We start from the raw sequence: 15,765 nt of genomic DNA, 5'->3' as shown, positions 1-15,765 counted from the left end.
TTGAGGTGTAGGAGTTCTCTGTATATTCTGAATAGACATCTCTTGTCAGATACATGGCTTTCAAATATTTTCTCCCATCTTGTGGGTTGCCATTTTATTCTGTTTACATTTCTTTGATACACATTTTTTTTAAAATTTTGTACTGCAAATTGTTAATTTTTTTGTCAGCTGTACCTTTGTTGTTCCTTCGTTTCATATTGAGGAAAACACTGCCAATCCAATGTCGTGAGGCCCTTGTCCTGTGTCTTCTTCTAAGACTTTTTATTTTATTAGGTCTTATATTTAGTTTCTTGATACGTTTTCATTAATTTTTGCATATGATGTTAGGTAAGGGTCCATCTTCCTACTTTGCATGTTGACAACATGACTTCTCAGCACCATTTGTTGAAAATACTATCCTTTCTACTTTGAAAAGTCTTGGCAACTTGTCAAAAATCATTTGGCCATATATCAGGGTTTATTTCTAGGTGTTCTATTCTATTCTATTGGTCTTGAATAAGGGAGAAAATAGTATAACCTATCCAGGTTGATGAAGAACATAAAGAAAGACCAGGACTGAGAATTAGGAGGGCAATATAAAACAGCAGGGAGTAAAAGACAGTGTGAGAGAAGATCTTGTATTTGCGAGTTCATGGAAATAGGATCATGCTAAAACCACTAAACGCCTGACTTTGAACAATACGGTAAATGTGCTAGCAAGAAACGTAACACTTACCCATCTCTGGGAAATATAGTATGGGCATAAAGATAAACTACACACAAATATAGTAAACAGGGAAGGGTTTTCATGGTGTGAAAATATTGTGGGATTTGAAATACAATTTACTTCTGTTCTACCATTGTCTCTAAAATTTATCAAAGTGTGTATACAAGCAATTCCAATTCTGGTAATGTGCTTGACAGGTTTATATATGAACTTCAGCAGACCAGTAAATGTACATTCATAGTAGGACTGTTCCCTAAACCAAAAAACAAAACTCAAAAACTGGAAAGACTAGAGTTCACTTTGTCAACACACATAAAGATGCAATGATGGTTAACAGTCCGAAAACAGAAGGTGTGAGCATGGGTGTAAGAGGTTAATTGCCAAGCTGGGGTGGGGTGCAGAGTTTGAGGGTAACACAGGTCAAAAAGGCTTTTGTCCTATCCTTGATTTTTGAGGTATGGAAATTCACAGGTCACTACCTCCATTTCAAAATGAATTAATGCACTATTCAATTTCTTTAAACAGGCGAAGTAAACATGAGTGATAATAAATTTCAAACTGTCGCTAATCAAATAAGATACTAAGGAAGCTTAAATAATATGATTAAGAATGAAGTGGACAGATTGTCCAAGATGGTAGCATTCAAAGACCCGGAGCTTGATTCCTCTCATGGGCACACCAAAGTCACAACAGTTTACAGAACAGCAATTGATAAAAAAAGTCCGGGACCTACCATAAAAGATGTTTTACAGCTAAAGATATAAGGAAGGCACCTCGACAAGATAGAAAAGAAGGGCAAAATCTCAATAGAGTCAAGACCCATACCACCAGGTGGGTGGCCCACAAATATGAGAATAATTAAAATTTCAGAGGTGTTCCCAGGTAGCAAGGGGTATGAAGCCAACATCAGGCTCCCAAGCCCAGGGATCCTGTTCTGGAAAGAAGAGTTCCTAGAAAGTTGGGCTTTGAAGACCAGTAGTGCTTATTTTCCAGAGAGCCCGAGGGTTGTGGGAAATAGAGATTCCACCCTTAAAAGATGCTCACAAAATCCCACATGATCTGAGAATCAGAACAGAAGCAGTCATTTGAAAGGATCCCGGGTCACACCTACCTCCTGACCTTGGAGAGTCTCCCAGAGAGGCAAGAGGCAACTACAGCACAGCCTCAGGGACAGAGACACTGGCAACAGCCATTCGGTGGAGCTCCTTCTACCTCGTGGACACTGGTACCAGCAAGCATAATTTGAGAATCCTCCCTCTATCTTTTTAGCCTCAGGACCTAGCCCTACCCATTTCCACCAGACTAGAGACACAAGTACTAGGATGCTGCAGGCCAAGCAACTAACTGAGCAAGGGCATAGCCCTACCCACCGGCAAACAGGCTGCCTTCAGACCCTCTCAATGCACAGCTGCCCCTGGACATGGGCCCAGCCACCAAAAGCCCCAGGACCAGCCTCCACACCTCAGTGGACAGGCACCAGCCCCAGAGTCCCTGGCCCCTCTGACAAGTGAGCCTACTCTGGCCTTGGAGTCAGCCTCACCATCGGCAGGTGATAACTGCACAGGGACTGGATGGAGCTTGGACCTACCCAACAGCAAACCTGCTCTAGCATTGGGATCAGCCTCATACACCAACAGGCACACACCAGCTCCAGGAATACCACAGCCCAGCAGCCTGTGTGACCAGAACACTCACTTGCAGGCCAGAAGCAGCCATGGACTCAGCTGGGTCCTGACCCTGCCCATCAGAATGCCAACACAAGATTAGGGATACCCCAGACCCTGCAGATAGCTGTGTCAGGAACAGTGATCCAACACCAACTCTGTGACTCCTGGGCCCTGCAGCCAGAACTCAGGACCTGTCTCTTCCTCCCAGTAGCCAGCATAGCCCCAGGACCAGTGACTGGGCACTAGCCCTGATTATCACCTGGACTGCAGTTCTACCCATAAGTGAACCAGCACTAGATTTGGTGTCCCCCAGAGTTGTGCAGCCAGCTGCCTTATGATTTAGTCTCACCAAGCAGCACAGACAGCCTCCATGCAAGGCAGAGCCTGGCAAACAAGCAGTCTGGGGGCAGCCAAGCCTACCAGACCACCCACAGTAGTCAGCCCACCACAACAGAAGAGCCCAAGCAGCCCACATAGGGGGTACACCTAGAACATATAGTTCTAGTGACCAGGGGACACTGGGTTGCTGGGACACATAGGACCTCTCCTACAAAAGGCCACTTCTCCAAGGTCAGGAAATGTAACGAACCTACTACATACATAGCAATAAAAACAGCAAGTTAAGAAAAATGAGGTGACACAGAAACACGATCCAAATGAAGGAACAAGATAAGAACTCAGAAGAAGATCTAAGTGAAGTGGAGATAGCCAATCTACTCAAGAAAGAGTTCAAGGTAATGACGGTAAAGATGATCAGAGAACTCAGGAGAAGAATGGACGACCAGAGCAAGAAGTTAGAAGTTTTTTAAAAAGAGATAGACCATTAAAGAACAACAAAACAGAGATGAGGAATGCAATAACTGAAATGAAAAATACACTAAAAGGAAACTACGGTAGACTAAATGATACAGAGGAATGAATCAGAAAACTGAAGGACAGAGTACTGGCAATCACTGAAGATGAACGGTAAAACAATAGATTAAAAGGACATGAGGAAAGTTGAACAGACTTGTGAAATAACATCAAGTGTACTAATATTTGCATTATACTGGTCCCAGAAGCAAAAAGGAAAGAGAAAGCGGTTTAGAACAAACCTGAAGACATATGAGCTGAAAAGTTCCTTAATCTGGGAAAGAAAACAGACATCCAAGTCCAGTAAACACAGTAAGGCCAAAACAGGATCAACCCAAAGAGGACTACACCAAGACTCATTGTAATTAAAATGGAAAAAATGATTAAGATAAAAAGACACTATTAAAAGGAGAAAAGGAAAAGCAACAAGTTACAAACATGGGAAATTGCATAAAGTTATCTGCTGACTTTTCACAATAACCTCTGCATGCCAGAAGGGAGTGGCATGGTATATTTAAAGTCATGAAAGGGAAAAGCCGATAACCAAAAATACTCTACCTAGCGAGGCTCTCCTTCAGATTTGATGGTGATATCTAAAGTTTTACAGAGAAGCAAAACTAAAAGAGCTCAGCATCGCCAAACCAGCTTTATGAGAAATCTTAAAGGGGCTTTTCTAAGTGAAACAGAAATGGTCACGACTGAAACATAAAAATTAGGAAAGGAAACTTACTAAAGGAAAAAGCTCATTTGTTAAGGCAAATATTCAACAAAGGTAGTAAATCAACCATGTACACAGCTAATAGGAAGGATGAAAGAAAACGGTAATAAAATCATCTATATTCACAATAAGAAGTTAAGGCACACACAAACAAGTAGATGTAAAATATAAGGTCAAATTCAGTAACTGTGGGGGAGGAGAGTAACAATGCAGGGTTGGTAGTTTCCATGTGAGATTAAGAGCTCAGCAACTTAAATAATCACACACACACACACACACGCAAATACACAAAACTGAAAGAAATCCAAACATAATATTAAAGATAGTCCTCACATCACAGATGAAGGGAATAAAAGGGGAAGAAAGGAACACTGAAGAAATTAAAGAGGGATTCCAAAAATACCAAAGACAAATGAAAACGAACACACAATGATCCAAAATCTATGGGACACAGCCAACACAGTTCACGGGGGGAAGTTATAATGATACAAGCTTATTCTTAGGAATCAAGAAAAATATCAAATAAACAACATAACATTACACCTGAAGGAATTAGAAAAAGAAGAAAAAAAAAACTCAAAGCTGTCAGAAAGAAAAATTAAGAAAACAACACCATATGCAATCACATCAAAAAGAATAAGATACTTACGAATAAACACACCTAAGCAGGTAAAAGACATGTGCTCAGAAATCTATCAGCCATTGGTGAAAGAAGTTGAAGACAACACAAAATGATGGGAAAATATAGCATGTGCATAGACTGGAAGAATTAATACTCTTAAAATAACCATACTACCAAAGACAATCTACAGATTTAATGCAATCCCTATCAGAATACCAAAGCATTTGCACAGAACTTGAAAAAGTAATTTTAAAATTTGTATAGAAACACAAAGATCCCAAATAGCCAAACAATCTTGAGAAAGAACAGAGCTGGAGGCATCACGCACCTTGACTTCAGACTATACTGCAAAGTGACAGTAATCAGAGAGAATCGTACCGGAGCAAAAACAGACACAAAGATCACTGGAAGAGAACAGAGATCCCAGAAATAAGCCCACACACTTATATTTAATTGATTTATGACAAAGCTGGCAATATGGAGAAAAAACTGTCTCTTCAATAAGTGGTACTGGGAAAACTGGACAGCTAGATGGAGAAGAATAAAATTAGATTATTTTAGCACAGCATATATAAAATAAATGCAAAACTGAATAAACACCTAAATGTAGGACCAGAAACCATAAAACCCCTAGAGGAAAGTATACAACATTCTTCAACATAAATGATAGCAACAGTTTTAGGTTCAGTCTACTAAGGCAAATGAAACAAAAGCAAAAATAAACAAATGGGACTTCACTAAACTTAAAAGATTTTGCACAGCAAAGGAAACCAAAGACAAAATGAAAAGACAACCTGCTGAAGGAGACACAATATTTGCACATGATAAGAGGTTAACACCAAAAAGATGACCAAGCAAGGGTTCATATCTAAACTACAGAAACAGCACATACAACTCAATATCAAAAAAACACCCAAAATCTTTTTTAAAAAAATGAGAAGACCTAAATAGACATTTTTCCAAGGAAAAAATACAGATAGACAGCCAGAACTCACAAAGATGCTAAACATAGCTAATCGGCAGTAAAATGCAAATCAAAACTACGAGATATATCACCTCAGTCTTGTCAGAAAGGCTGTCATCAAAAAGATCACAAATAACAAAGGTTAGTGAGGATGTGGAGAAAGGGAAACTCTTGTACACTCTTGATGTGAATGTGAAGTAGTGCAGCTACTGTGGAAGGCAGAATGGAGGTTCCACAAAAAACTAAAAATAGAACTACCATAATATCCAGCAATTTCACTGTTGGGTATATCAGAAGAAAACAAAAACACTATTTCAAAAAAATAACTGCACCCCAATGTTCATAACAGTGTTATTTGCCATAGCCAAGATATAGAGTCAAAATAAGTGTTCATCAATAGCTTAGTGGATAAAAAAGATTTTTTATGATGACCAGCAAAAAATGAAATTTTGCCATTTGCAAGAACATGGATGGACTTGGAGGGTATTATGCTTAGTAAAATAAGCCGCAGAGAAAACAAGCATGGTATGTTATGAGAAAAAAAGCATGGTATGTTATGAGAAAACAAGCATGGTATGTTATCACTTACACGTGGCATCTAAAAATTTGAATACAACACAAACAACAACAACAAAAAAACAGACTCACAGATTAAAGAACAGACTAGTGGTTACCAGCAGGGAGAGATAGGGTGGAGGAGCAAATTAGTGGTAGGAGATTTTGAGGTACAATCCACTATGTATAAAATCAATAATCTACAGTGGTGTACTGTATAGCATGGGGAATATAGCCACTCTTTTATAATACCTATAAATGGAGAAGAACCTAAACATTTATGAATCACTGTTGTACCTCTGAAACTAATATAATAATGTAAATTAACTATAGATCAATAAAATATAAAGTAAGAAACAATAAAGGGGAGACAGATTATTAGATAGAAATCAATTAAATAAACACAAGTTTTGGAAATCAGGAATTAAAACACAACATGTAAGACACAACATTGGCATTTAAAGTGTACAATCTATTCATTTAAAAGAAATCATTTAAGTGGTAAAAAATGGTACCCATTCTCACAATTTTGTATATCTAGGATAAATTATTATCTACAAAAATATGTTACAAATATTCACTCAAAAAGAAAGAGAAAATTTGGATAAACCCATTTTAGTATACAAATTTAATATCAAAGTCTCTAGGTAAAATTGATTTGAATAAGTTCTGTTAGCCACTTCTAGTTTCTTTGTGATGTAAAATCTTTTAAAGCATAAAAATCAGCCTTTCTACATTATACCACTAGACATACATGGAAGTTAAAAGAAATGAGAAGACAGAACAATCAACCAGGAAGGTGAATTTACTGAGAAACAGTCATTCGTTCTCCCTCCTCCTTTTCTTTTCCTCCTTTTCCAGGTCTCTTTCGGTTCCAATCAAGAGAAGTCTTGAGAGTTCTGAGAATATTTCTTTGACGGCTTCAAATCACCATACCTACATCCTCTGACACAACTACACACACGGGAACAAAAATAAACCTCTGCTATCTACTCATGTAGGAGGGATTCATGCAAAATTAACTCCTACATGGAGACCAACAGGTGAGTTTTCTACCTGTTCTTTATAATGTCCTTCCATTATAGTAAATCCCACACATTATGAGGCAGAAGTGGTTACGTGAGCTTTTCCTTCAAGTCAAAAATCTTGCATTCATTTCAAGCACCTGGTGATCATAGGGTACAGCCAGGGAAGGTGCCATCCCCCCTGGGGGTGGGGGGTGGCGGTGAATGGGCTCCCACACCCATGCACCTCCTGATGTACAGATTCTGGAGAAAAGAAGGGCGATCATACCGCAGTCAGCCTGTCAGGCTGTCGGGCCACTGGACGACCCGACCAGCCTGGAAGTGTCCCATCAGTTGCTGAAAGCAAAACTCTGTCCCCCCCTGTGACGTCAGGCAATTTGGGCCAGAGAGTCAGAGGATAATCAAATCAGAGAGTCAGAGGATAATCAGAGGTAATCAACTCCTCCTCTCTGCTCACCTCCTTGGGGTTACAGCAACCCCATCTCCAAACCTAAATCTGACCCTGGAGTGCCAAACTGGGAGTGGCAGGTGGGCTCTGCCTGTGCTTCAGTGCCCTCTGGGGGTTGTCTGCTCTAAAGCCAAACTCTCAGCCCTTCCTCCCCCTCCTTCCCTAATCCTGGGGGCTGCCTTGGCCTCCTGCAGCTGCTGGCCTGAATTCATTCTTCTTTTTTCTCCAATTACAATGAAGTGTCTTACAGAGGTTTGGAATCTCTTGAAGAAGGAAGATCTTTTAGCCAATACACCTTAACCGTGAGAAGTTGGTTTCAAGAATGAACCTGAAATGCTGTATTTTTCTCCTGATGATTCCAAGGAGAGACAGCTCAAGTTTTCTAAATCATAAGAAAAACCAAGGTAGGTATATATGATATTCTGAGCCAGAGATGAAAAAGCAGTTTCTAGCACCCCTTCCTCATGTCATTTAACTGGGATTTAAATCAATCAACTGCCACTGGTTTTTAAATCACATGACCCAACTTTAAATCAATCAGCTGCTTCCCGGTAACTCACGTGACTTGGCTTTGAATAGTAAGAAATTCAGAGGTATAAAAAGGATGTTCTGAACAATAAATGGAAAAACAACATTTTAGAAAGTTTTTTTCTTTTCGAATGGACCATTCATTGCCTACAGAATAAAGGATTATCTTGTGGATTTCTTGAACTGTAAACACATACAATGTCTCCGTTGGCTTGATTGACTTAGATTCGGGTTTTTTTGCTGTTGCTATTGTTAACATATTTCTTGGAGTATAATTACTTTACCTTGTTGTCTTAGCTTCTGCTGTATAACAAAGTGAATCAACTATTCGTATACATATATTCCCATATCCTCTCCCTCTTGTGTCTCCCTCCCACCTTCCCTAACCCACCCCTCTAGGTGGTCACAAAGCACTGAGCTGATCTCCCTGTGCTATATGCAGCTGCTTCCCAATAGCTATCTATTTCACCTTTGGTAGTGTATATATGTCCATGCCACTCTCTCACTTCATCCCAGCTTACCCTTGCCCCTCCCTGTGTCCTTAAGTCCATTCTCTACATCTACGTCTTTATTCCTCTGCAGCGACTCCTGCTAGGGATGGACACTTCCTTTTATGCTCAGGGAAATCCCCTAGTTTGAATATGATTTGAGTTTGATCCTGTGAAACCATCAGAACTTCCCACCAGAGATAAATGAGATTCTGGCCTTTATTAGTATGCACGATGAACACGGGTGTCCTGGCTGTACTTGCCAACCCTCCTATTTACCTACCTATTTTTATCCACCTTCCTCCCTGTGAGTACCTTTGACCAACCCTGAGCTCAGACTCCTGACCTATTCCAGTGACTTTGTCAGTCTTTCTTTAAAAATGGACAGGTAATGAAATGAAATTAACCTAGAAGCAGCAGCTCAGTAAGGGAAATAAAATCATCAGAAGTTATCTAATCACAGCCACAGCCATCCAGGGCTCTGTCTTATCTCCTGGGTCATAAGAATGGTACCTTCCTAAACTTGAAGGACATCCAATCAAATAAGCAAAGGTGTTGCTCACCTCTGGCTCTTGGAGGGATTGCTAGGCAGTCTACCCAGTGTATACTAACTGCAAAACACTGTCATGGTTTTGAAACACCTATGATCCAGGAAAGCTTTTTGGGGTGCATGGGGAAGGTTTCTTTTAGACATCAAGCAAAAAATAAATCACCAAGCTCTTTGAGCACAGGGGTTCTTAAGAGGGCAGTAGAAGGAAGGAATGGGCAGAAAAGATGATCTCCAATGAAGTTAAGGACATTTTTCCAAAAGAGTAGGATTTAGTCTCAGTTTAAGGAGAACACTTTTAAATAGCTGGGACAGCTCCAAACTGCAGTTTAGGGAACGAGTGCTTCAAAAGAACAGTGCTTTAAAAGTCCTGGCAAGGCAGCAAGAGGATGAAGAGTTGGTTTTGCATAGTTTTGAACACAGGAGTAAAGAAGCAGAGGCATCTCTGACTAAAAGGCGCTGAGATCCTATGGCATCAATGGGTCAGTTGCAGGGGCAGGGGTGTGGGGGGCGATATTTTTCTCAATGTCTCCCAGGGCAGCCACCCCTCCCTACCCTAACCCCCAGTCCCTTCACCCTTCCTCCCTCCACTGTTGGGTCCCCAGGGACAGCACTTCTTACGCTGGAGTGCTCAGGCACCATTTCTGCAATCTGGATTCTTCCTGGAGCCTGGCAAGTTCTGGGACAGGAAGACAGGTCTGCAAGCCCGCTGCGGTGCAGTCGGACCTGGAGGCCTGGAGAGGAACTGGAGCCCTGAAGCCCACCCACGTCCTTGAAGCCGAGGGAGGAACACATCCTCCTAACAGTACTTCTCAGGGGTCAGCGTGCTCCCCACCCGACGGTGATCCATACTCACTTGAGGCAGCAAGCACTGCCTCTAACTGGCCCCCTCGATTCCGCCTTAAGGGTCCTCGCACATGTGTGATAGCGCAGGCCCCGGATCTCTTTAGTCAGCTGAGGCCAGTGCTGCCGGGATCCCTCCAGTCCCATCCCCCAGCCCCTCCCTCTCGGACTGTATGTAACAGAAGAAAGAGCACAGAGGAATAGGCTGAATCAAGGGATCTGGGAGCCTGGGTATGAGTTTGAAGACCGAGAACCTAAGGCGCAATTACATATTACTGAAAACTCTTGTGGGGTGTGTGAGGGGAGGTTAGGGGGCTGAGAGGCTGAGTCGACCTGGTGAGTCCAGCCCCAGGACACCACACAGCCCCGCCCCCCTTTCCTTGCCATCAGACAAGGGTGACGCAACTCCAGCTGGGACTCTGCACTTCCCCCTCCCTGATTCTCCAGAAGAGCAGGTGGCCCCCCTCTGAGAGCAGGGGCAAGACCACGGACCAAGTCCCCCTGCACTAAGGCGCTGCTGGAAGCTCTTCCTGAATAGCAGTCGTGGCTTGGAGCGAACCCGTGTACCGCCAAAGCTGGTCTCGTCCTGCAGCTGAGGGACACAGGCTTTAAGTCAGCTGCCTTGGCTTTAAATCAATCAGTCCCCCCTTGAAGTCAGGTGACCTGATTTTAAATCACTGTGTGCCCCTCAAGCCTGCAACTTCAAAAGTTGGGAACTTCACTTTGATCCCAGCACCTCACACAGCTGAATGCACACTGTAGTCACCCCCAACCCTGGCTTAGAGGCAGGATATAAGGTAAGGGGATGGGCGTGCACACATGGTGATGAGGGTGTACTTCATGTACCAGAAGGGTCCAGGTACTCTGGGCACAGCAAGCAGTGCACGATACAGCAGCTCCCTGGCAAAGCTGGTGATGCACAGGGGGAGCAGGCACACCCAGGCATGCAGAGGTTCCAGGGCGGGAGCTGGGGCACAGCCAGCCGGGAGGGTGTGAAAGCGGAGGATCTGAGCCTTCTGGTGAAAGGCAGACACAGAATATGGATGAGAAACAAAGACCAGATGAAACATGGATTTGAAAAACACACCATGCTCTTGAAATTGGGGTGGGGGGCACCCCAGATTTGAGTCTTCTTACTCCCCAGTAGCTAGTGCTTTGGCATTTGCCCAATTACTTATAAAATGTGACTGATAATATCTAACCCATAGAATACAGCATTTGGAGTGGTTTGCGTGTTTATGTTTCTATAGGGGAATAATCTTTTCTACAAGAAAAATGTATATTTTCTGAAATAAATTAAAACCCCTTTTTAAAAAGTACTATATCAGACTTCCCTGGTGGCGCAATGATTAAGAATCTGCCTGCCAAGGCAGGGGACCTGGGCTCGAGTCCTGGTCAGGGAAGATCCCAAATGCTGCGGAGCAGCTAAGCCCATGTGCCACAACTACTGAGCCTGGAGGCCACAACTACTGAAGCCTGTGCGCCTAAATCCGGTGCTCCACAACAAGCGCAACAAGAGAATCCACCGCAATGAGAAGCCCACGCACCGCAACAAACAATAACCCCCGCTCCCTGCAACTAGAGAAAGCCCACACGCAGCAACGAAGACCAAACGCAGCCAAAACTAATTAAATTAATTTTTTTTTAAAACTACTATATCCTTCTATACAACTTCTTGGGGAAGAACAGAGGGAAGGAGTGGGAGAGTGAGAAAGACCAATACTTAGTGCACATCCCTGATGCAGGTGTTCTGCTGGCTCAGATAGTTTTATCCCCACTTTACAAAGGAGGAAGTAAGCTCAGAGAGGTTTAGTAATTTTCCCAAAGCCAAACAGCTATTGAGTGGCAGAACCAGGATCTGAACCAAGTCTGTAACCTTCAAAGCCTAAGCCCTCATCACACCAAAACTCAATTAATATTTACATTTATCGAATTACATTGCAACCTGGGGAGTTCTTGGCACAGTCCTGAATAAGAGTGAGAAAGAAAGAAATAGCGCTGTTCATCCAGTCAACCAAATTTTTTTTTTAATGCTATTCTTGTCTGCTTACATTCTTTTTATGTATGTATGTATGTATGTATGTATGTATGTATGGCTGTGTTGGGTCTTCGTTTCTGTGCGAGGGCTTTCTCTAGTTGTGGCAAGCGGGGGCCACTCTTCATCGCGGTGCGCGGGCCTCTCACTATCGTGGCCTCTCGTTGCCAAGCACAGGCTCCAGACACGCAGGCTCAGTAATTGTGGCTCACAGGCCGAGTTGCTCCGCGGCATGTGGGATCTTCCCAGACCAGGGCTCGAACCCGCGTCCCCTGCATTGGCAGGCAGATTCTCAACCACCGCACCACCAGGGAAGCCCAACCAAAATTTTTGAAGCAGCTGCTAGATGCCTGGCCCTGTTTGGAGTTCAGCAGTGATCAAGGCAGGAAGAGTCCTGCTTTCATGAACCATGTAGTGGGGAGGAGAGACAGGTGCAACTTGGGTGAGGGATTTCACCTTGCTGGGCCTCTGTTTTCTCATCTGGAAAATGGGATGGGTGTTTCTCATTTTCTGGGATTGTCCCGCCCTCATATTCTCTGATTCCATAAGAAGCATCTGTTTTCCTGTTTCTTTAAAATTCAATCAGGCCATGAGCTGTGATGAATGTCGTTAGCTGCTCCCCAAATCACTCTATTTCCACCCATTTCCTGTGATCAGGTCTTTCCCCCAACATGACTCACAATCAGTCAAGTCACAGAAGCTAAGGGGCACCCAGCAGAAGAATTCCAACCCTGGCTTCTCAGGAGCTCTGCGGTCTACCTGGCCAGGTAAACTTCACGCACCTGGCACAAGGTGGCCATCCCTGGTTTCACATCAACATGATCTCAGGCACAAACCTCCTTGTTTTTCCATTTTGTCTTTAAGTTACTTGCTGAAACAACTGCACAAATATGAAAAAGATATAAAATCAGGCATCCTCTGCCCTCAGTGCCTACTAAATGATTTTCTGCCACTTTAATGATAAAGATACAACATTTCAGCATTCCGCTGCCCTTATTATTTTTCATTTTGTTGATATTTCTACTGAATACATCTTTCAATATTTTAACAATGGAACATATATTTAGGTTGTTCCACACACAGCCTTTGGTGGTAAGGGTTTTGTTGTTATATTTCTATTATGTTTCCTTTAAAAATAATTATCCTGTTTAAATGGATTACATCAATTTTATAGGCATTTATCATATGATATTGATGAAATTAATACATAGAGGGCAGTAGTACAAATTGATTGGAATTGAGAGCCTCCATTAGCACACTTAAATATGAATATTATATATATATATATTTATAAGCCAAATTACATGCTGAGTGAGATTCTCCTACTCTTTTTCACTCTCTGCCCCTCAAGGCTGTGAGAAATGGAATATTTCTTGCCATATCAGTAAAAAAAGGATGTCACAGACATCAGCACTTGCAGCCCTCCAGTGTGAGCCGGCAGGCCCTGAGGAACTCAGGATATGCAAATACAGAATGCAGGACCCAGAGAGCTGAGGTGCATATCAAAGGAAGGATTTCAGTGAGCCCAGACGCTTGCATCTTCCCATACAAAGAAAAGCATTCCATTCCTCACCTTGGGAGAGCTGGTTTTCCTTAGTTAACAGTCACCTTTTGATGTTCCCCATTACCTGCGCCATTCCACTCCCCTGTCCCCTCCCCCCAGTACTTTAGCTCAGGGAGGAAGGAGCGCAGAGAGACTCGGCTGAACAAGGGGCCTGCGAGCCTGGGGATGCGTTTTCAGCCGCTTTCCCCGCAGTCAGGAGGAGGGGCGCTGACGCTCCAACCGGACCCTGGGCCTCCCTTGCCCCGTTTCCCCTCAGGACGCTCAGGCCGACCCACTCCCCACGCCCACCAGGCCCCGCGAGCCAGGCCGAGGGCAGGGGCGAGAGGAGGGACTGAAGTTCCCCGGGACCAGACGCAGGGGGCCGCTCTTTCTGCCCAGCAGCGGCGGGTGGCAGCGAACCCCTGCCCCTCAGAAGTTGGTCTTGCGCTGACGCCCGGGCACCGCACCAGGAGGAGGGTCGGTGCCCACTTACCCGGCCCGCCGTCCCCACGACTGTCGCGGCTTCGCCCGCCGGGGCCCCTCCAGAGCCGGCAGCCTCAGTGAGGCCGCCCTCCCCTCGGGCTCCAGGTCAGTTCCGTGACGGCGGAGGGAAGAGACCCCGAGCCGGGAGTTCCAGCTCTGCGGAAACGCGGGCTCCGTTCTGGGCGCAGGGGGTGGGACGGCTCTGCCCAGAGGCCTTCCGGGAGGGAGGAGGACGCTGGGGAAGGGAGCCGCCAGGAGCGTAAGGCCTCAACGGGGGTCCTGGAGGGGCAGCCCGGCCCGGGGTCCACGCCCACTGTGACCGCAGCCCAGGCCTTTTTCCTGGAATCCTACACACAAAAGTTAGAAAGATACACGGTCTATAGTAAATATTCACAAATGATTGTTGCTGCTGTGTTTACTATTCTATTAAAGGTGTAAAATCCATAAAACACTTTAAGTTCAAAATTAAATATGAATTTTTACCTTTCTAATTATGTCTCTGATATTCACAATTGTGGTTAATGAATCAGAGACTGTGGCATCACCAGTTAAAAATGAGCTTGAGAAAAAAATAGAACTCAGGCCCACCGGACCTACTGAATCACAATCTGCACTTTTACAATCTCCCCAGTGTACTTGTGTACCCATGAATAGTTGAAAGGTACATTTCTACCTCGACATGTCTTTTCTATCTGAGAAATACACACATTTTATCCAGTTTGATATAAATAAAACACTCAAAAATGCATATGCCTGTGTTGAAACCATCATTTTATCATTTTTCCAGACAAGTATAGTCTCTATACTGGATTTGTGGATCACATGCCATACTCTTTCTTGTAGTTAGAAATAAGGTAGAGAAAGTTACTTTGTAAAAAAATAAAAAATATATGTATATATATATATGTATATATATTAGTGGATAATTGAAGACAGACTTCTAAATTAAAACCAGTTCTCTTAACTTGCTGTTTTCTTCTTGGGTCACATTATGAACTCTTCCTGTGGCCACATGGCATGTGTACTTTTAATTTCAGGGGCTGCTGGCATTCCAGGATGTGGCCATAGATTTCTCTCAAGAGGAGTGAGAATGACTGGACCAAAATCAATGGGAATTGTACAGGGATGTGATTTTAGAGAAGTATAGGAACCTGCTCTCCTTGGGTGAGGATACCTTCCTTCCAGAATTCCTTATCCAACCACAGGGTTTAGAGTCCTTCATTTGTAGAATGTCTCCTGGAATCTTCTGCTTCGTACAATAGGGTTTCAGTTTGCAACGTTTCAGGAAAGATTGGGAGTTTGTGGATATAATTTATCTTATTCTTTTAAAATTGCAGCCTCCCTTTTAATATACTTTGTAACTGCTTGGGATGTGTCTATATGAACTGTGTACTATATGCTTCTGTTATAGTCCTTACAATATTTTTTTGCCTTATTTTCTGTAACACATTTCCATGGATTCTTTGGGCTTAAGGTATATTAAAAAGGAGACTGCGATTCTGGGACTTCCCTGGTGATGCAGTGGTTAAGAATTCTCCTGCCAATGCAGGGGACCCGGTTCGATCCTCGGTCCCGGAAGATCCCACGTGCCACGGAGCAACTAAGCCATTGGGCCACAACTACTGAACCTGCGCACCACAACTACTGAAGCCGGCGTGCCTTGAGCCTGTGCGCCATTTAGTTTTTGGAGAATAAAACCGCTTCTGAGTGATTAAAATTTAGACCAACTAGTCAAAATCCT

The 15,765-nt window shown here is 43.4% G+C and overlaps 1 long non-coding RNA gene across 1 annotated transcript; it reads left to right on the top strand.

Annotated features, from left to right (window-relative positions):
* Positions 1-11,720: 11,720 nt before the first annotated feature.
* LOC309650540 lies at positions 11,721-15,165 on the top strand. The gene is made up of 2 exons (XR_014257609.1): positions 11,721-11,972; positions 12,315-15,165. It is a non-coding gene; the product is annotated as an uncharacterized lncRNA (long non-coding RNA).
* The last annotated feature ends 600 nt before the right edge of the window (positions 15,166-15,765 follow it).

The sequence above is a fragment of the Balaenoptera physalus genome, assembly GCF_965194825.1.
Source record: "Balaenoptera physalus genome assembly, contig: SUPER_1_unloc_4, whole genome shotgun sequence".
Taxonomy (NCBI): Eukaryota; Metazoa; Chordata; class Mammalia; order Artiodactyla; family Balaenopteridae; genus Balaenoptera; species Balaenoptera physalus.
The sequence above is the reverse complement of the archived record's forward strand: the minus strand, read 5'-3'. Positions and strand labels throughout refer to the sequence as shown.